This window comes from Penaeus monodon, chromosome 5 (genome assembly GCF_015228065.2).
Source record: "Penaeus monodon isolate SGIC_2016 chromosome 5, NSTDA_Pmon_1, whole genome shotgun sequence".
In the NCBI taxonomy this organism is placed as follows: Eukaryota; Metazoa; Arthropoda; class Malacostraca; order Decapoda; family Penaeidae; genus Penaeus; species Penaeus monodon.
Window position 1 is genome coordinate 27,959,129 of NC_051390.1, and position 21,593 is coordinate 27,980,721.

Genomic DNA, 21,593 nt, shown 5'->3' on the forward strand with positions numbered 1-21,593 from the left:
GTGGGCAGCTGCTGGCGGAGTCCTCGTCCGCTGACAGACTGCTCCCCAGGTCCTGCTTTCCTGTCCTGAGGCTGGAGGATTGAAGTTTTTTTTTTTCGTTCTTCATTGCTCTCTGAACTGCCTCTGAAATGTCAGGAAAGAACGAATTACTTTGTTTCTAATTCTCTATTCTTTCCTCACATCCCATATCTAAACCCCTGACCTGAGGCCTTGGAGGCTACATGAATACCTCCTACTTGCAGGGAAACCAGACAAGACCTTCCCTATAGTGTCTTGGTGCTATACTACAATGTTGCTGTTCATGGGTGTCGGTATATATGATTACATTCTGTCACAATTCCCTCTCTTACATGTACCATTCTGTCCAACAGATCGCAGAAACATCTACACAAACATAAAAGGAAAACAGCCACAATAAGTAATGGAACGAAATCGTTAGCGGCTTCGATATCGTCAGAGTTCCTGATGAGGATCTCAGGACGAGCTTCGAAACGTTACGATTTAGTTTAACTCTTATTGTAGTTGTTTTCTTTTCCACATTTTCTATGTCCATATTTTTCCTTCTCTACACCTACTGTGCAGAGGGATGTGTCTGGACGTCGTGACACTACTTTACAATGCTGCCTTTGAAATTTAACACTAGTTCCGAGTTGCATTTCTCTTTCCTCTTCTTTGATCTTCTGAGCTTTTTCTGGAACATCAATTCTTAGGTTATTTTTCTCTATCATTTTTGGCATTATCAGACTTAACATTACTATCCATTTGTTACTACCACGCATCACACCAATCAACGCGTATTGTACGAATTGCCAGCTCGCCCCTACTTGAGGGCCTATTCGTCTTTCCTTCTCGTCGCCTGAGCTCGCTCTCAAGCTCGCCTCTCCTTCGTCTGCCTCTTGCCTCTTTCTTTTTTTCCCTTCTTTTGAGACTTTTCCTCTTTCCATTGTGCTCTCACTGGAAATTGAAAGACTTTATGAGCACTGCAGTCTCGAAAAGACATGTATTGGTTGACCATATGCATTATCTCTTCCTTTTCAGCGTGCGCCCACATCAACGGTTTTCTTGGTTTTCCACAGGGAGAAACTTACCTCTGCTCGTGTGAGCTCGCTCTCCCTTCTCTCGGATCTGCCTCGTCCAGTCTCGAATTCTTGGCCCTTCTTCTTCAGACGAGACTGCAGGGAAGGCAAGGCTAACTGTCCATCTTCTTTCATCTCTGTTCCCCTGCTTTATCCTCTCTCGTCTCTATCTGTCATTCTGTTCATCTTATACATTATTTATCCGCCTCTGAGTGTCTATATGTGTCTCAACACCCTATCCCTTCATTGTTTTCTGTTTATCTATCCCCTTCTGTCTCTATTTCCTTCGTCTTTTCTATTCACCTCTATATATACGCATCTTTCTGTTTTCTTTCTATAGTCACACTGTCTTCTCTCTCTCTCTGCTCTGTCTCTTTCTATCTCCTCTCTGTATCTTTCTTCTTCCTCCCTCCCTCACTTCTCTATCTGTTTATCTATCCCTTTCTGTCCTGCCGCTGTTCTTGATCTCTCTCCGAGTGTTTTCCTGTGTTTATTCACTTGATCTGTTGCCATTCCAATACATAAACCTACACTCGCCTACATATGGTCGCTATGGTACCAACTTAGAGAAAGGACATTCATGCATCTTTTACATATTATCCACGTACATATACGAAGTATAACACTGCAAGTATTTCAATCCACACAGTGCGACAACTCACCTGTAAAGTTGCATTGCATTCTGAAGATCTGGCAATTTGCCTCTTTGAGGCCTTCCATTCTCGGCCTTCATGATCCCTCGCCTCACTCTCACACCTTCGCTGAATGCAATTTGCACTTGCTTCACCTGGTTCTGAAGCGTTCCAAACTTGATTAGGATGATGCGACAAAAGAAATCGAGCACTTGATTTGCATCTGCTTATGTCCTTCCTTCTTTCCCTCTCTGTGTCTCTTCACATACCTGGAATTAATTTGATTTCCTTTTCCTTTTCCTGAAGGTCCTTCTTGACTCTCTGTTTTCTTTCTGCAGGTTTGGGCTGCAGAAAAAAAGGAAACGCCTCCTTCTAGTCTACTTTCTTCATCTCCTTCTTCTGCTTGCTGCCTCGAGTTTGTCCTGCAGGGAAAACAGTCCTAAGGAGAGTCTTTTCATATCTTTCTTTCCTACGTAGCTCCCCATCCCATGTTCCTCGTCTGGGCTTCCACTATCACGATCACCTTTTTCTGTGTTGTGCAGTGGCAGTGATCTTGTTGGCACTAACTTGCTGACCCGCGTGTGTTTTCCCCACACCACCATGTGGATGGCAACACCCAGACATTCCTTTCACCACGGGGGTCATTTAGAAGAAAAATGAAACAAACAGCCCGTTCACTACAAGTGAATATGCTTAACATCGTAGAATAAACATGTATTTATCTTTTCTTCGACTATCTTTCTCTCCCTTCTTTCTTCCGCTCTAACCCTCTCACCGTCCTCTGTCCTCTTGCACGTACCTGCAGTAATTTGAATTTTCTTTTTTCCTTTCCTTATTGATCTTTCCGATTTTCTTCCTGCAGGTTGGCTTTGCCTCCCCCTCCTTAGAGTGTACTTTCTCTTCATCTCCTTCTGCTGCTCCTCGAATTGTCCGCAGGGAAGACGGTCCTCAGGAACTACGTTCGGGGAACTGATTTGGCGCCGCAGTGGCGGAAGCGGAACCAGAACGATCATGCGGCTCATTACGACTCGCTGAATAAAGCGGGAATTGAAGTCGAGAGCAGATCAGAGAGATCCTCTCTCAAAAAGGTTCATCTTAACTCTACACAACATGATTTCAGTTTTTCCATTCTTGCATTTCTTCGAGTGCTCCGCATCTACACACATAACGTAATTTTGGAGAAATAATAACTAACCGCTCTCCCCTCCTTTTTCGCCTCGGCCGCGACTGTAGCACACTTCTTCGCCTGAAAAAGGTAAGTCGGTTTTAGTCTAGTTGGTCTAAATTCATGTATTAAAAAAAAAGAAAAAGCAGAAGAAAAAAAAGAGAGTGATTGTAATTCTTCCATTAATAACAACAGTAATTGGTAGCCAACGACATGTGCCCAACCCGGTCCGTATAATCTGATTGCCGGCTGTCATTTACCATTGGAGAAGAGTCATCAGCGAAGGTTTCCCAACAGGTCCTGAGGGGTCCCCCCGCCCTTATTCTTCTGGCTGTGGCTCCCCGAGACCATTCCCCCAGACGCCCACTGCGAGAAGCTGTCTGTCTTGAAAGGCTGCGTCGTGGCGAGGCGTTTTGCACCGCATCGTCGATCGGGGGTCCACGTCGGCCCCCTCGCCCAAGAGCTTCCAGCGCCCCCCATGACCCTGCCCGGTGCCACGTGACCATCGCCTTTCTGCCTGAAAGACGTCCGAGTTGAGGAGCGATCAGTGCCTCGCTGACAAAGCTCCGCCCAACGAAAAGGTCATTTCGTGTGATCATGATTGTTAATGTTAATATGATAATAGTGTAAATGACCATACAAAAGAAAAAAGAAAAAGAAAAACAGGAAGCAAATTACAAGAAGAATGGCAAAGGGAAGAGCAACAATGATATAATGATAAGATAGAAAAAATTAACACTAATAATGATAATACGAATTAACAAATAGGTAAATAGCAATAATATTAGTTTGTAGTGTAGTAGTAAAAATGATATGGATTATAATAATAAGCAATAATACTGATAATAATAATACTAATACCAGATAATAATTGACATTTATAAAATGATATAATGAAGGAAAATAATAAAAGTAACCAACAAATACTAATAATAGCACAATAGTGATGATATAATAATGAAAAAAGGGGATGGTAATAATAAAGATAATATTAATAATAATAAATAGTAATAATCCTAACAACAATTATAATAAAATACTAATAATGAATAATAATAATAATAGTGAGAAGTATAGTATAAGGATAACCAAATATCAAGTGACAATAATAATGATAATGATGATGAATGGAAATACTATACTATTAACCATCATTGATAATAATAATAATAACAGCAAAAGCGCAGATAATGTTGATAATCATGTTGTAACTAAATAAATAAGTAAATTATGTTATAGCAAGTAGTGTTAATACATGATTTTATAATATGCATAACGTAAAATAACTAATAACGTAAAAAGTTTCCAGGAAATGAATCAAATTGGCATAAATAAATTGCAATAATAATTATAAACAAGATCAATATGAAAATTCGATATGATGCCGTGAGCATTACTCTACTGACATCATTCATGAAAACTCCGATGAAATCATGCTTATGATAATAGTAATATTATTTTAAAAATAATACTAAACTAATAGCGAAAAATTATTAATGGTAAGTCCAGTGAGTATAAAAGAAATGTAATAGTAATAATTGAATGCCGATGCACAAGAAATCCATTGATATGAAATGAAATGCTTGACAAATATAAAAAAACTGCAACATTAAAAATACCACATAATTGAAGATGAAACTATTGGCAGATGGAACAATTACTATTGACTAACATATTAAGAAAACGTTTGATGGTAATCACTGGACGATAATAATGTTATTCATACCCTAAAATATGACCATCATAATGGATTATAAAATTAACACAGCGACACTGTGTAAGAATAAAGTAAGAATAAGAAAAAGCTAAAAGCCTAAGAGAATAGGAAGTGGACTGTTTTCAGGAAAAGGAAAATCTAGAATGCTTCTTGGAACCGAATGAATAATCAGGAATCTGCTTAGAAACCGCACCACAGCACGCTATGAAGTCACAAACATCTAAACAGAACGGAGAACAACAGGAATTTTAGATAAATTTGGAACCAAAAAAGACTGATCGAAAACAAGAAAATATGATCTTAGGAGGAGGGTGCACAGACGCAAAAGAACATATTTTGATAAGGAATGGCGAAGAATTAAACATAAGAATTTGATTTAATGAATAAATAATATCATCTAATCGTTTTAACATGTTATAAGCTCATTTACGAATTCAATAGATCTAATCTAATATTCAATAAGAAATAGCAATAATTAAGAATATGAATAAGAGTTATCTTTCGAAGGGAAATGCACAGCTCATGCACGACAAAGTGAAGAATATATTAAAGCTTAAAAATCGCAGTTTCCGGAATCAAGTCAAGGATGGGGTTATATGAGCTCTCTCTCTCATACTCCCCCTCCTCCCTCCAACCCTCTTTCTCTATCTCTCTCTCTCCTTCCTTTTCTTCCCCTCTCTCTTCCTCCCCTCTCCCTTCCTCCTCTCTCTCATCATCCCTCCCTCCTCCCCCCTCCCCTCTCTCTCTCTCTCGTCTCTCTCTCTCTCAAGAAGCCTCTCTCTTCCTCTTCTCTCTCCTCTCCCCCCAAAAAAATCCGCTCTCGCTCTCTCTCTCTCTCTCCCTCCCCTCCCTCCACCCCTCCTCTCTCGTCTCTCTCTCTCTCCTCCTCCACTCTCTCTTCATCTCTCCCCCACCCCTCCTCTCTCTCTCTCCTCCTCTCTCGCTCTCTCCTCTTCTCTTCCTCCCTCCACCCCCTCTCTCCTCTCTCTCTCTCCTGCTCTCTCCCCCTCTCCCCCTCCCTCCCGCCACCCCTCCTCTTCTCTCGTCCTCTCTCCCCCTCTCTTCTTCCTCCCTCCCCCCACCTCTCTCTCTCTCCTCTCCTCTTCTCATATATTCTCTCTCTCTCTCGTCTCACTCACCTCTTTCAATGTTTCCTCCTCTCCTCTTGCTTTGTTCCCGTCTCGTCTCATGTTCCTCATCTCTTGCCTCTGCTTCCCTATAAATGTGGGGAAGGAAAAGGGAGAGAGGAAGGATAGATTCGACGGAGACGGACGGACGGAGGGAGTGAGGGAGGGAGGAAGGGAGAAGGGTTGAAGAGGAAAAGATAAGAGATGAAAGAGAGAGAGGAGGTGAGAGTGGGGGGAGAAAGAAGAGGGAAATGGAAAGAGAGGAAAGTAAAGAGATGATAGAGAGAGAGAGGAGAGAGAGAGAGAAGAGGAAGAGAAGAGAGAGCGAGAGAGAGAGAGAAGGAGAGAGTGAGCAGAGAAGGACGGGAGGGAGGGAGGGAGGGAGGGTATGGAGGGAGGGAGGTGAGGGAGGGAGAGAGAGGGGGAAGAGAGAGGGAGAGGGAGATGGAGAGTGAGGGAGGGAGGGAGGGGAAGGGAGTGAGGGAGGGAGGGAGGGAGGAGAGAGAGAGAGAGAGGAGAAGAGAGATACGAGAAGGGGTGGGGGACTTTGTCAAGAGGTAGAAACACTAACCTGAGTTTTCCCTTTCTCTCCCTCTACACACACACACACCACACACACACACACACACTACACACACCACCCACACACACGACACGCACACAACAACATATATATGATATATTTATACACACAATGACTTGCCTATTTTGTCCTAAGATATCTCGGGGAACAGACATTGGCCCTGGAAAATTCACACGAAATGCAACTCCTGATAAAATCCCGCGCATCTTCTGGAGAGAAAAAATAACGTCCCATAAAACAATGAAAAAAGTGGTCTGTGCTGTGCTATGTCACACCACTAATTACCATGAATATTCAGACCCGACACACCACACACACCACAATTTCAGACACACAGACACCACTCAATTAGCGTGAATAAAAAACCACACCAGAGCCAGGAACAGGTTGTTTTCTCTAACCCGGATCATAAGAATTAATATTTATAATATAATAATAATTATTTAATAATTTATTATAGTATAATGGTAATATATTATAATAATAATTAAACAAGACCAAACAACAACAATAATAAATAGTACCAGATGATCGTAATAATAATAAAATCACTAATAATAATAATAATAATAATAATAATACTAATAATTAATAGTACCTAATATAATGATAATAGCAAATTTAATTTGTTTGTGGAACTCAAGGAATGGTGATTACTGTAATATCCCATTGATAAGCAATAATAATGTTATAGTTATATATAACTTACTTGTTGATATAATCATCATAACTTTAATGACAATTAGCCAAATTAATACAGATTAAAAAGATAATAGACAATATCGATAATAATGACAGTATAAACAAAGGTCGATCCCGTCGCCTTAAAACCTCCGTCCAGTCTCTGGCGTTGGTGGTCGCTCCCTCCCGCCCACGAGGACGTCCACCACTTGCTTATGGCCCCCCCAGATGCAGCCTCGTGCAGGGGGGGTTGTCCCCTTCTCTCTCTCTCTCTCTCTCTCTCTCCCTCCTCTCCCCCTCTCTCTCCTCCCCCCACCCCACTCTCTCTCTCTCTCTCCTCTCTCCCCCTCTCTCTTCCTCCCTCCACCCCACCTCTCTCTCTCTCTCTCCTCTCTCCCCCTCTCCCTCCCTCCCTCCACCCCTCTTCTCTCTCTCTCCTCTCTCTCTCCTCTCTCCCCCCTCTCTCTTCCTCCCTCCACCCCACCTTCTCTCTCTCTCTCTCTCTCTCATTCTCTCTCTCTCTCTCTCTCACTCACTCTCTTTCAATGTTTCTCCTCCTCCTCTTGCTTGTTCCCTCTCTCTCATGTTCCTCATCTCTTTGCCTCTGCTTCCCTATAAATGTGGGGAAGGAAAAGGGAGAGAGGAAGAGATAGATGGGACGGCGACGGACGGACGGAGGGAGGGGGAGGGAGGAAGGGAGAGGGTGTGTCAAGCACACAACCACACCTTTAAGCATTGACGACCTGCTTGTGGTTGTTTGTATGTGTGTGCGTATGTATGTACGAGGTGTGATGAGCGCGCGTAAGAGGTGACGAGGAGGTTGAAAGGAAAAAGGACCTGGATAGCTGAACTGGTGGCGTTTGTGAGAGGTCACAGTAGCAATAGCAGCAATAGCAACATTCCTGTCATCGGGTAAACTGACTACCCCTAAAGGCGGTTGAATGTGTGGCAGACACATGAGTTGGTGCCTTGCAACATCGTATCAGTGGCGGGGAAACATTGAAGTCAAGGGTCGCGTAGAAGATCGGATAAGAGCAAATAAGGAAGTGAAGAAGAAAAGGGTGCAGTGAAGTGGACTAGTAACGTGACGTAAAGTGTAAGAAAAAAAAAGGAAACTGTAAATGCAATGTTAACTGTATTTTTCTTATTTTTATGTATGGTTTAACTAGATATGCTGATGGGAAAAAATAAAATGGTTAAAAGGGTTTATATAAATTTTTTTGAATCCCAATCTTCTCAACCATACTGGAAATATAAAATTCCTGTGTATACAGAGAGCGGTCAGAACCTAAGGATATCTAAAAAAAAAATATAAGATCTGATATAACATATCCTTACAAATTGGCGCCCGAACAGGGACCGTTCTAATATATTATTCGTTTGGTTGATGACGTATTGGGTCATAATTAAAGTTTAAATTATGACTTCGCTAAGTAAATTTGATAAAGTTCGGAAAAGAACTAGGGTTAACGGGAGAAAACTTGGCAAGAATTCGTAAGAGAAGAGCAAAGCAAAGAGCGTGAAAGGTTCGAATTAGAGCGTGAAGAAAGAGCAAAGGGAAAAAGAGAAGCTAGAAAAGTGGAATTGCAAATGGAAACTAGAATGAAAAAATTTGAACTAAAAAGACTAAGATTACGAGGCAAAGTGACGAGAGTGGGGACGTATGAAGTAAAAGCTGATGTTTTTAAACGCATTTCCGAAACTGCCTGTGTTCAATGAGGCTAATGACAGTATAGACGCGTATATACTCCGTTCGAAAGACTAGCAACAAGCGCCGGATGGAACCGAGACTTTTGGGCGGTCAGCTTAGCCTCCTTTGTTGCAAGGGGAAAGCGCTCGAGACGTATCAGCATCTCTCGCCAGTGGAAGCGCGCGACTTCGAGCGAGTGAAAGAAGCGCTGCTCAGTTTTTCCAATGCACGGCCGAGGGCTATAGGCAAAGATTCCGTAATTCGAAATTCCATAAAAATGAAACCGTTTCGCAATTTCCCAAACAGACTAAAGAACAATTTAACAAGATGGGTCGAACTTGCAGGTTGTGAACAAACCTATGTTGAGTATTTGATCTTATGCTCACTGAACAATTCTTGAATACGTGCGATAAAAAGCATGGTGCTATTCTTAAAGGAGATGATTTTAAAACATTTAATGAGATGATAAAATTTGCAGAATTGTATAGGGAAGCGCATGTAAATTATGGTAGGAAAGATAGAGAGGGTCATGAGAGGAAACGCGACAGGTCATGGAAGTGAGAGTGAAAAGTAGCAGCTCTACGTCAGGAGTGAATAGGGGCGGGGAAAAAGGATGAAAGGCGGAGCGCGTGCTTGTTTCGTGTGTGGACAAAGGTAATCCACCTTGCCAAGGATTGTATAACAGGTTCGGAGGATCAAAGTACAAAGATTGTAAAATAAATCAAATCGAATGTTGAAAAAGCGGCAATGGCTAATCATGGTGATAAGTTGATGATTGCAAGAGTAAAGTGAAGGTGTGAGATTTGACGTGTTTCGGATCCTGGATGTACGACAGTGCTAGTGAAGATAGTTTGGTGCCTAGAAGCAAGTTCACGGGTAGTATGGTTGACATAAGGATGGCCAATAATATGGTGTTTAAGTATCCAGAGGCTTTTATCTATGTCGATACTCGTTCTTTACTGGTAATTCATTAGCTGCTTGTCTGCCAGACCTTATATGAGTTGGTGATGGGGCGATTGAGGGATCGACTGATGGAGGAATGAATGTGCAGGTGAGTGCGGTGACGACAAGATTGCAGAAGAAAGGGGAAAAGAAAAGTGTGTTCGAGGTCAGTCAAAACTTAAAGTAAGAGATGTTTAAAAAATCTACAAAACAAAGACATAGGTAAACTGCAAAGGGAAGAAAAAAACTCTTGATAAAATTCCGTGAGCATGCAGAGTTAAGAAAGTATTCAGTGGTAAGTCCGAGGGTGAGTCGCACAGTTTCGTGGGAAGCGCGGCGCGTTATACCGGCGCGTTCAAAAGGTGCAGCAGGTGACTGAGCAGTTGGGGTGCGGAGTCGTTTCGGGACGCGGTGATCGGGCTGCCCACGACTCTCTCATGGGAGGGCATCTGGGGATAAAAAAGACCACAGCGCGGATTCAAAGCAACTTTTTCTGGCCGGGAATGTGCGTAGAGATAGCACGGTATTGCAGGTCATGTGACGTATGTCAACGCACGGTCGACAAGGGACGTGTCAGCAGAGTCAAGATGGGGAGAGTGCGCTTATTCAGGAGCCTTTTTTCAACGAGTCGCCGTGGATAAAAGTAGGTCCGATAGAGCCTCGGGCGAATGATGGATCGCGGTATATTCTTACAATGTTGATTACGCGACGCGTTACCCGGAAGCGATCGCTTTGAAAAATATTGACACGTGCACAGTTTCAGAAGCTTTACTTCGGTTTTTAGTCGTGTTGGTATCCCGAAAGAAGTAACGTCGGACAGGGGTAGCCAGTTTACATCAGATAGATGAAGGAATTTAATCGTTTGCTGTCTATAAGGAGTCTAACAACCACACCGTACCATGCGATGAGTAATGGTCTGGTTGAAAGGTTCATGGCGTTTTAAAAAAGATGTTGAAGCGTAGTGCCAAGAGCAACCGAAAATGTGGCCACGATTTATAGATCCGTTTATTTTCGTATCGCGAAGTTCCGCAAGCAAGCACGAAGTTTTCACCGTTTTAACTTTTCTACGGCCATTCGTGCGCGGGCCACTCGCCTTTTTACGCGAGCTGTGGGAGGGCGATCGAGAGGGCAATCGGGACGACACGCGGACCACATACGAGTACGTGATTAATCTGGGGGGAAAGGTTGCAAGAGAGTGTAAATTAGCGCAGGAGGAATTGGAAAAAGCTGGAGATAGTTACCATACTATTATGACAAACATGCGCGCGAGAGGGAGGTGAATGTCGGAGGTAAAATGTTACTCCTACTTCCACTAGTCATAATAAACTCCTTTTTGCAGTGGCAAGGACCATTCGAGGTCGTTTAAGAAGGCCAACAGATATAACTACGTGTGGAGTGTAAATGGTACAGAACGTAAGGACCATATCAACATGATCAAGCGTTATCATGAGCGGTTCGTCAAAGAAGGCGACAGTAAGCGTTTGTAAAGATGTGGAACGCAGCAATGCAACATGTGATGTTCATGTAATGCGTGGCGTAATCGGTGGTAAGAGTAACGTTGATGAGAGTAGTGAACAAAAGAATGAAGATGATTCAGTCCTGCTTGTTGGCAGTAGTAGCGAAGATCACGGACGAGGGTGGCGAATTAATTACAGTCCCAAGCTATGTACAAGGGGGAAGACGCGAGTAACGTAAGAGTAAATGAGGAATTTAGCGCGGAACAGAAGCGCGAGTGGCGAACGCGTTGGGCGAAGTTTAGTGCGGTATTCACGGATGTCCCGGGAAAGGGAAAGGAGTCATGCGCACACAATAATTTGGGCTAGTAATAGACCTGTAAATACAACAAATCATCTATGCACTGCAACGGAATATCGACGCTGAAGTACAGTGGATGCTTCGAGTAGGCGTAATAGAGCCTTTCACCTCGCCTACTCGAACCCGCTAATTGCAGTAAAGGGAAAAAGGATGGGAGTGATCGGTTTGTTTTGACATTTGCAAGATAAATAAACTGACAGTATTTGACTCGGAACCATGCCAGATCGGATTGATAATGACTCGTATTAGCGGTAGTAAAATTTCACAAAGATCGATCTTTCCGGGGTATTGGCAAATCCCCATAGATAACAAAAGAAGCCTATCCACCGCATTCCAGACGGAGCAAAGGATTGATGCAGTTTAAAGTTGTACCTTTCGGGTTTGTTAATACAAGCGCGACGTTCAACCGCATTGATGAGGAAATTGTTTAACGATGCCCGCTAACGTAGAGGTTCGTCGAGATTTGTTAATTCACACGAAAGGATGGGAGGAAACACATTAAAAAACTTTGATAAAAGTTCTAACATTCTGGCAAATGCATCGCTCACTGCTCGCCCGTCGAAAACGAGATTGGGTATTTTTCTATAGAGTATTAGGAAGCGATGTGGGGGTGGAGTGACGCAAACAACCGCGAATAAGGTAAACAAGATAATGGATATGGCTATTCCCAGAACTAAAAAGCAAATCAGATCTTTTTTTGGTTTGACAGGGTATTACCCACAATATATACCAGACTATGCCACAATTGCCGCGCCCTCTTTATGAATAATTAAAAAATCTCAGCCTAATAACGTAAGATGGGAAATTGTCACCAAGATGCGTTTGAAAAGCTGAAAGAGGCATTAAAGCACTCATCCTATTCTTAAAAATCCCTGACATGTCTAAGGACTTTGTGTTGCAAGTTGACGCTTCAGAAGTGGGATTAGGTGCGGTGCTCATGCAATATAAGGATGGAAGCGTTGGCCGGTACTTACGCAAGTAAGAAATTAAAGCGAGCCCAGAGAAATTATTCGGTAATCGAGAAAGAGTGTTTAGCGGTAGTATGGGCCGTAAGTAATTTTATCAGTATTTGTACGGTAAAGCTTTCGTGATAGAATCGGATCATCAGCCTCTGAATATCTAAAACACGGCGAATCACTTAAATGGAAGGTTGATGCGATGGTCTATGTACATGCAGCAATCATTTACACCGTAAAGAACATTTCGGGTCGCGAGAACGTAGGTGCAGATTGTTTGAGCAGACTTTAAGATGGATGTAAATTTTAAGAGCATAAGCTGTGTTTGTGTCAAGTAGGAATTTTAAGAAATTAACAATTTCTTAAATGATCAAGGGGGTATTTGTCAATCCCCACAACCACACCTTTAAGCATTGACGACCTGCTTGTGGTTGTTTGTATGTGTGTGCGTATGTATGTACGAGGTGTGATGAGCGCGCGTAAGAGGTTTACGAGGAGGTTTAAAGGAAAAAGGACCTGGATAGCTGAAATGGTGGGGTTTGTGAGAGGTCACAGTAGCAATAGCAGCAAAAGCAACATTTCCTGTCATCTGTAAAATGACTACCCTAAAGGCGGTGGCAGACACATGAGTTGGTGCCTTGCAAACATTTGTATCAGTGGCTGGGACATTGAAGTCAACGGTCGCGTAGAAGATCGGATAAGAGCAAATAAGGAAGTGAAGAAGTTTAAAGTGTAGTGAAGTGGACTAGATAACGTGACTGTAAAGTGTAAGAAAAAAAAAAGGAAACTGTAAATGCAATGTTAACTGTATTTTTCTTATTTTATGTATGGTTTAACTAGATATGCTGATCGGAAAAATAAAATGGTTAAAGGTTTATATAATTTTTCTTTGAATCCCAATCTTCTCAACCATACTCGTATATATATATTCCTGTGATACAGAGAGCGGTCAGAAAACCTAAGGATATCTACAAAAAAATATAAGATCTGATATAACATATCCTTACAGGGTGAGAGAGGGAAAGATAGAGATGAAAGAGAGAGAGAGAGGGTGAGAGGGGGAGAAAGAAAGGGAAAGGGAAAGAGAAGGAAAAGGAAAGAGAAGGAAAGAGAGAGAGAGAGAGAGGGAGAGAGAGGGAGAGAGAGGAGAGAGAGGGAGAGAGAGGGAGAGAGAGGAAGAGAGGGAAGAGAGAGGAAGAGAAAAGGAAGAGGAGGGAGAGAGGAGGGAGGGAGGAGAGAGGGGGGAGGGAAGGAGGGAGAGAGGGAGAGAGGGAGAGAGGGGAGAGGGGGAGAGGAGGGGGAGAGAGAGGGGAGGGGAAAAGAGAGAGAGGGAGAGAGAGAGAGGGAGGGGGAGAGAGAGGGGAAAAGGGAAGGGGGGAGGGGAGAAAAGGGGGAGAGAGAGAGGGAGAGAGAGAGAGGGAAGAGAGAGAGGGGGGGAGGAGGAGAAAAGAGAGAGATGGAGGAGAGAGAGGGGGAGGGGGGGGGGAAAATTGGGCAAAGAAGGAAGAAAAACTAAAAAAAACCTAGAGTTTCCCTTCTCCCCTTACACACACACACACACACACACACACACACCACACACACACACACACACACACACACACACACACACAAAACACACACAAATCACTTGCCTATTATGTCCTAAATACTCGGGAACAGACATTGGCCCTGGGAAATTCACGAAATGGCAACTCCCTATAAAATCCCGCGCATTTACTGAGAGAAAAAAAACGTCCATAAAGAATGAAAAAAGTGGTCTGTGCTGTGCTATGTCACCCCACTAATTAGCATGAATATTCAGACCACAGACACCACCCCACAATTTCAGACCACAGACACACTAATTAGCATGAATGCCACCGCCAGTGAACAGGTTGTCTCTAAGGATCATAAGAATTATAGTATAATATAATAATAATATTATAATAATTATTATAGTATAATGGTAAAATATAATAATAATATTAACAAGCCCAAAAAACAACAATAACAATAGAAAAAGATGATCGTAATAATAATAATAATAATAATAATAATAATAATAATAATATAATAATAATAATAATAATATAATGATAATAAAGCAAATTTAATTTGTTGTGGAACTCAAGGAATGGTGGATTACTGTAATATAACCATTGATAATAGCAATAATAATGTTATAGTTAATATAATTATTTTGTTGATATAATCATCATAAACTTTAATGAAAATTATACAAAATATTACTGATTAAAAATATAACAACAGTATAAATAATAATGACAGTAATAAAACAAAGTCGATCCCGTCGCCGTTACCTCTCCAGTTCTGGCGTTGGGGTTCGCTCCCCCCGCCCACGAGGACGTCCACCACGCCTTATGGCCCCAGAGGCACCCTCGTGCAGGGGGTCCGTTGAGGGAGGGGGGAAGCTTGTATTAAGCGTTGTGTTCATGGGTGAGGGGAAGGAGGGGGAAATGGAGGTGAAGGTGAGGATGGGAATGAGGATAGGAAAGAGGGTAAGGGGGATGAAAGGAAGAGAAAACAAATATAAAGGAAGAGGGAAGAATGACAAAAAGGAAAAGACAGAGGGAAAAGGGAAGAATAAAAAGAAAGGAAGGGGAAAAAAGAAAAGAAAGACGGGATAAAGAGGGGAATATCAGTGAGAAGGAGAAAAGGAAGAAAGAGGAAAGTGCAACGGGAGGAAAGAAGACAGAGGAAAGGGTGAAGGAAAGAAAGAGCAAAAGGAGGAAAGAGTGAAAGGAGGAAGGAACGGGAAAGGGGGAATGAGCGACAGGAGAAAAAGGGGAAAGGAGAAAAAAGGAAAAGGAGGAGAGAACAAAGGGAGGAAAGAGCAAAGGGGGGAAAGAAGATAGAGGAAAGAGCAAAGGGGGGAAAAGAAGAAGAGAAAGAGCGAAGGAGGAAAGAAGACAGAGGAAAGGGAAGGTGATGAAGATGATGATGATGAAGATCATCATGAAAATAATACTGATAATGATAATGATGATGATAATAATAATGATAATAATAATAATAATAATAATAATAATAATTATTATTATTATTATCATCATCATAACAGTGAAAATAGAAATAGTAGTAAAAAAAAAAACAATCGTGAATAAAAAATAATAACAGTCAGACCACAAATCTTACTCGTCATGAAATGGAAACTGGCAGAACCAATAGGGTTTGGGGTGCCGTTTTGTGAAAAAAAATGCATTTATCAAATAAAACTGAGCATAAAAGAGAGTCGAAATCCAGAGGCTAAGGACTGACTGACTAATCTGGCACCCTTTCTATGTCATCGGTGCAACAAAGCAATCGCCTCAGCCACTCTTTCTTTACGAAGGTGAAAGAAATCATTAAAAGCCTTCATACTTCTTTGTTTCACCGGACCGCCCAAGGTTAAATAAAAAATCAAACATTTATAATTATAGAATTATGAAATTGATATGTAATTACAATAAAATAATATAAAAGCAATACACACAAAATTCTTTAGTAAGGCCATCCATAAACAATAGAAGGACTGATTTTAACATCCATACGCACACACACACAAACACACACACACAAACACACACACAAAAATATACCCTTGCAAGGGACGGCTCAAGTGTCGAGGGGCGCCACATACTTTAGGTAAACTTAAAGAATAGTGCGGGAGGGGGAGGGAAAGGGAGAGGGAGAGGGAGAGGAGAGAGAGAGAGAATGAGGGGGAGGGAGGGAGAGAGTGAGAGAGGGGGAGGGAGGGAGAGAGGAAGAGAGAGAGAGGAGGAAAGGACAGGGAGAAAGGGGAATGGAAGAGAGGAAAAAGAGAGAGCGAAGACAAGGAAGAAGAGGAGGAGGAGAGAGAAAGGGAAGAAGAGAAATAGGAGAGAGGGAGGAAGGGAAGAAAGAAGGGGATAGAGGTGAAGAGAATTAGAAAAGGATGGAGTAAGAGGACGAAGAGAGAGAGAATAAAAAGAAGAGAGAAAGGAAAAGAAGAATATGAAAGTAACTACGGAAAGGAGGGAGAGAGGGACAGGAGAGTAGAACTGAAGGGAGGATAGAAAGAGAACGGAAAAGGAATAGGAGAGCGAAAGAAGAAGGAAGGAAAAGGAAAGAGAGAAAGAAAGGAAGTGAAGTAGCATGATTTAACACTATCGACGGCGTTATTGAAAAAAAAAGAGAAAGAGGTAAAGGAGAGAGAAAAGAAAGAAACACAAAGAGACTGGAACGAGAGGGAGAGAAAGGGGGGGAATAAGGAAGAAGAGGAGGGGTGAAAGAAAAGAGAGAGTAAGGGAAGAAGAGAGAATGAAGAGGAGAAAAGAAAGAGAGAAAAAAAAGAAAAAGAGGGAAGGAGAATGAAGAGAGAGGGGAGAAGACCTCACATTTTGTCTTCCAACTCTCTTCTTCCTCCTCCTCCTCCTCCACTCTCTATCGCTCACTCTCTCTCTCTCTTTTACTCCTCCTCTCCTCCTTCCCTTCCAATTCCTCCTCTCCTTTTTCCCTCACCTCCTTCTCTACTCTATTCCCTCTCTCGCTCTCTCTCTCCTCTCTCTATTTATCTATCTCTATATCTATCTATCTCCTCCTCCTCCTCTTCTCCTCTCTTCCTCTTCTCTCTCCCTCTCTTCCTTCTCTTCTCTCTCCCTCTCCTCCTTCTCTCTCAATCTCTTCCTCCTTCTCTCTCCCTTTCTTTCTGCTCTTCTCTCTCCCTCTCTTCCTCCTCTTCTCTCTCCTCTTTTCCTCCTTTTCTCCTCCCTCTTTCCTCCCTTCTCTCTCCCTCTCTTCCTCCTCTTCTCTCTTCCTCCTCTTCTCTCCCTCTCCTTTTCCCTCTTCTCGCTCCCTCTCTCCTCCTTTTCTCTCTTCCTCTTTTCCTCCTTTTCTCTCTTCCTCTTTTCCTCCTCTCTCTCTCTCCCTCTTTCCTCTTCTCTCTCCCCTTTTCCTCTTCTCTCTCCCTCCCCTTCCTCCTTCTCTCTCCCTCTCTTCCTCCTCTTCTCTCTCACTCTCTTCCTCCTCCTCCTCTCCTCTCTTCCTCCTCGGCCATCTGTCTTCTGCTCCTCCTCTCCTTTCTTACTCTCTTTTCCCCTCCTTCTATCTGCCATTCTCTTGTTCCTCTCTCTCTCAATCTTTCTTTCTCAAATCTCTCTCTATCTCTCTCTTCCTCCCTCTCTCTCTCTCTTCCTCCTTCTCTCTCTTTTCCTCCTTCTCTCTCTTTTCCTCCTTTTCTCTCTCTTCCTCCTTCTCTCTCTCTTCCTCCCTCTCTCTCTCTTCCTCCCTCTCTCTCTCTTTTCCTCCCTCTCTCTCTTCCTCCTCTTCTCTCTCCCTCTCTTCTTCCTCTTCTCTTCCCTCTCTTCTTCCTCTTCTCTTCCCTCTCTTCTTCCTCTTCTCTCTCAATCTCTTCCTCCTCTTCTCTCTCCCTCTCTTCCTCCTCTTCTCTCTCCCTCTCTTCCTCCTCCTCCTCTCCTCTCTTCCTCCTCGGCCATCTGTCTTCTGCTCCTCCTCTCCTTTATTACTCTCTTTTCCCTCCTTCTATCTGCCATTCTCTTGTTCCTCTTACTCTCTCTCTCAATCTTTCTTTCTCAACTCTCTCTCTTTCTCTCTCTTCCTCCTTCCCTCTCTCTTCCTCCTCCTGTTCTCTTTCCCTCTCTTCCTATTCTTCTCCTCTCCCCCCTTTTTCCCTTCTCCTCCTCTCCTCTCTTCTTCTCACACACGCATGCGCACACGCCCGCACGCACAAATCATTAGGCAATTATGTCCTAAATATCTCGTTAGCAAATTCATAAACATCGGATCGGGGAAATTAACTAAATGACGTTCATAAGCAGAATACTGGAGCTCACACCACGAATTAGCATCAACACCACCCAATGTGAACAGAGCAGTCACAAGGTGCCATCACTATGCAAAATACTTCCATGCAAACCACCTTTTCTCCTCACAAATAACGCGGGAGTTTGGGGGAGGGTGCCAATTAGTCCATTTTCCCGAGACAATATTTCCTCTCGAGACGTTCCACAAATCAGCCTCGGGCTAGTACACTGGTAACGTTCGGCCTCTCATCCGAGGGGTTGGCGGTTTGACCCGCCCAGGCGCGAGAAGTTGCAATTGTCGCCCGGAGGTTACTGCTGTGGCTGGGCACCACGGCGGGTAAGGACTAGGTTCAGCGCGAGTCAGCCCATCTGACACACGTTCCTCTTACTATCGCTCACTCTCTGGCCTGTGTCGGCATTAGTCGACATAGGCCGGGCTCCCTCATAGCCCGGGCGAGGCTAAGCTTCGCATATCGGACTTATCCTTCCACAAATCGCCAAATGAAAGAAAATAATGAAATGCTCATTTTTAAAACAATTGGTTGTTTCTCTAAGGATCATAAGAATATAATATAATATAATATAATATAGTATAATATAATATAATAATTATTATAGTATAATAATAATAATAATAATAATAATAATAATAATAATAATAATAATAATATAATAAATAATAATAATAATAATAATGATAATAAAGCAAATTTATTTAGTTGTGGAACTCAAGGAATAGTGGTTACTGTAATATAACCATAAATAATAATGTTATAGTTAATATAATCACTTTGTTGTTATAATTATTATAAACTTTAATGAAAACGATACAAAATAATACTGATTAAAAAGATAATAACAATATAGATAACAATGACAGTAATAAAACAAAGGTCGATCCCGTCGCCTTACCGCTCCTACTTCTGGCGTTGGGGTCGCCGCCCCCCGCCACGAGGACGTCCACCACTGCCTTATGGCCCCGAGAGGCAGCCAAGTGCAGGGGGGTCCGTTCTGAGGGAGGAAGAGGCTTGTGTTAAGCGTCGTGTTGGTGGGTGAGGGGAAGGAGGGTGGAAATGGAGGGGAAGGTGAGGATGGGAATGAGAGTAATGGAAATGAAACGAAAAAAAAAAAGATAAGGGATGAGGGAAGAATGAAAAAAAAAGGAAGAGCCAAGATAAAGGAAGAGGTGAAAATAAAAATAAAAGCAGTAAAAAAAATAAATAAATAAAGGAAGTAATAAATAAATAAAAAATGAAGGAAGAGGGAAGAATGAAAAGAAATGAAGGGATAAAGAGAGACTATCAGTGAGGAAGAGGAAAAAGAGAAGAGGAAAGAGCAAAAGGAGGAAAGTAGATAGAGGAAAGAGCGAAGGAGAAAAGAGCAAAGGAGGAAAGAGCGAAAGGAGGAGAAAGAGATAGAGGAAAGAGTGAATGGAGAAAAAGAAGATAGAGGAAAGAACTAAGGGAGGAAAAAGAGACAAAGGAAAGAGCGAAGGGAGGAGAAGGAAAAAGAGGAAAGAGCGAAGGGAGGAAAAAGAGACAGAGCAAAGAGCAAAGGGAGGAAAGGAAATAGAGGAAAGAGCGAAGGGAGGAAGGAGCAAAAGGAGAAAGAGGGAAGGGAGGAGAAAGAGACAGAGGAAAGAGCAAAGGAGGAAGAAAATAGAGGAAAGAGCGAAGGGAGGAAGGAGCAAAGGGGTGCCAATTAGTCCATTTTATCGAGACAATGTTTCCTCTCGAGATGTTCCACAAATCGCCAAAAGAAAGAAAAAAATTAAATGCTAATTTTTAAAACAATTAGTTGTTTCTCTAAGGATCATAAGAATTAGAGTATAATACAATAATAATATAATAATAATTATAGAATAATAATGATAATAATAATAATAATAATAATAATAATAATAATAATAATAATAATAATAATAATAATAATAATAAAAATTTAATTAGTTGTGGAACGCAAGGAATGGTGATTACTGTAATATAACCATTAATAATAACACTAATAATGTTGTAGTTATTATAATCACTTTGTTGTTATAATTATTATAAACCTTAACGAAACCGATACAAAATAATACTGATTAAGAAGATAATAACAATATAGTAATAATGACATAATAAAAGAAACGTCGATCCCGTCGCCTTACCGTCGCTGTCTCTGGCGTTGGGGTCGCTCCCCCCCGCCACGAGGACGTCCACCACTGCCTTATGGCCCCCAAAGGCAGCCAAGTGGAGGGGGGTCCAGTCTGAGGGAGGAAGAAGCTTGTATTAAGCGTCGTGTTGTGGGTGAGGGGAAGGAGGGTGGAAATGGAGGGGAAGGTGAGGATGGAAATGAGAGTAATGGGAATGAAAGGGAAAAAAAAAAAATGAGGGAAGAATGAAAAAAAAGGTAGGGCCAAGATAAAGGAGAAGGGGAAAATGAAAATAAATGAAGAAAAAAAAAGATAAATAAAATAAAAAAAATAATAATAAAAAAAAAATAAAGGAAGAGGGAAGAATGAAAAGAAATTAAGGGATAAAGAGAGACTATCAGTGAGAAGGAGGAAAAGGAGAAAGAGGAAAGAACAAAAGGAGGAAAGAGCAAAGAGAGGAAAGCTCAAAAGGAGGAAAGAGTGAAAGGAGGAAAGAACGAATGAAGGAAAAAGAGACAGAGGAAAGTGTGAAAGGAGGAAAAGAAGACAGAGTAAAGAGCGAAAGGAGGAAAGAAGACAGAAAGGGAGGAAAGAGCGAAAGGAGGAAGAACAAAGGAGGAAAGAGCAAAAGGAGGGAAATAGGGGAAAAAGGGAGGGGGAAAAAGGGGGCAGAGGAAAGTGCAAAGGGAGGAAAAAGTGAAGGGAGGAAAGAGCACAAGGAGGAAAAGACAGAGGAAAGAGCGAAGAGGGGAAAAAGCAAAAAGAGGAAATAGTGAAGGGAGGAAAGAGCGAATGGAGGAAAAAGAGGCAGAGGAAAGAGCAAAGGGAGGAAAGAGCAAAAGGAGAAAAGAGCGAAGGAAGAAAAGAGCAAATGGAAGAAAGAGCAAAGGGTGGAAAGAGCTAAAGGAGAAAATGAGACAGAGGAAAGAGCAAATGGAGGAAAGAGGGAAGGGATGAAAGAACAAAAGGAGGAAAAAGCGATGGGAGGAAAGAGGGAAAGGAGAAGGGAGGACAAAGAGAGAGAGGAAAGATTGAAGGGAGGAAAGAGCGAAAGGAGGAAAGAGCAAAAGGAGGAAAGGGACGAAAGGAGGACGAGGAAAGAGCGGAAAGAGGAAAGAGCGAAAGGAGGAGAGAAAGAGGGGAAGAGAAAGCGAAAGGAGGAAAAGATGAAGTGAGGAAAAAGAGACAGAGGAAAAGCAAAAGGAGGAAAAAAAAAGGACAGGAGGAAAGAGGAAGGAGGAAAAAGATACAGAGGAAAGAGCTAAGAGGAGGAGAAAAGGAGAGAAAAGAGG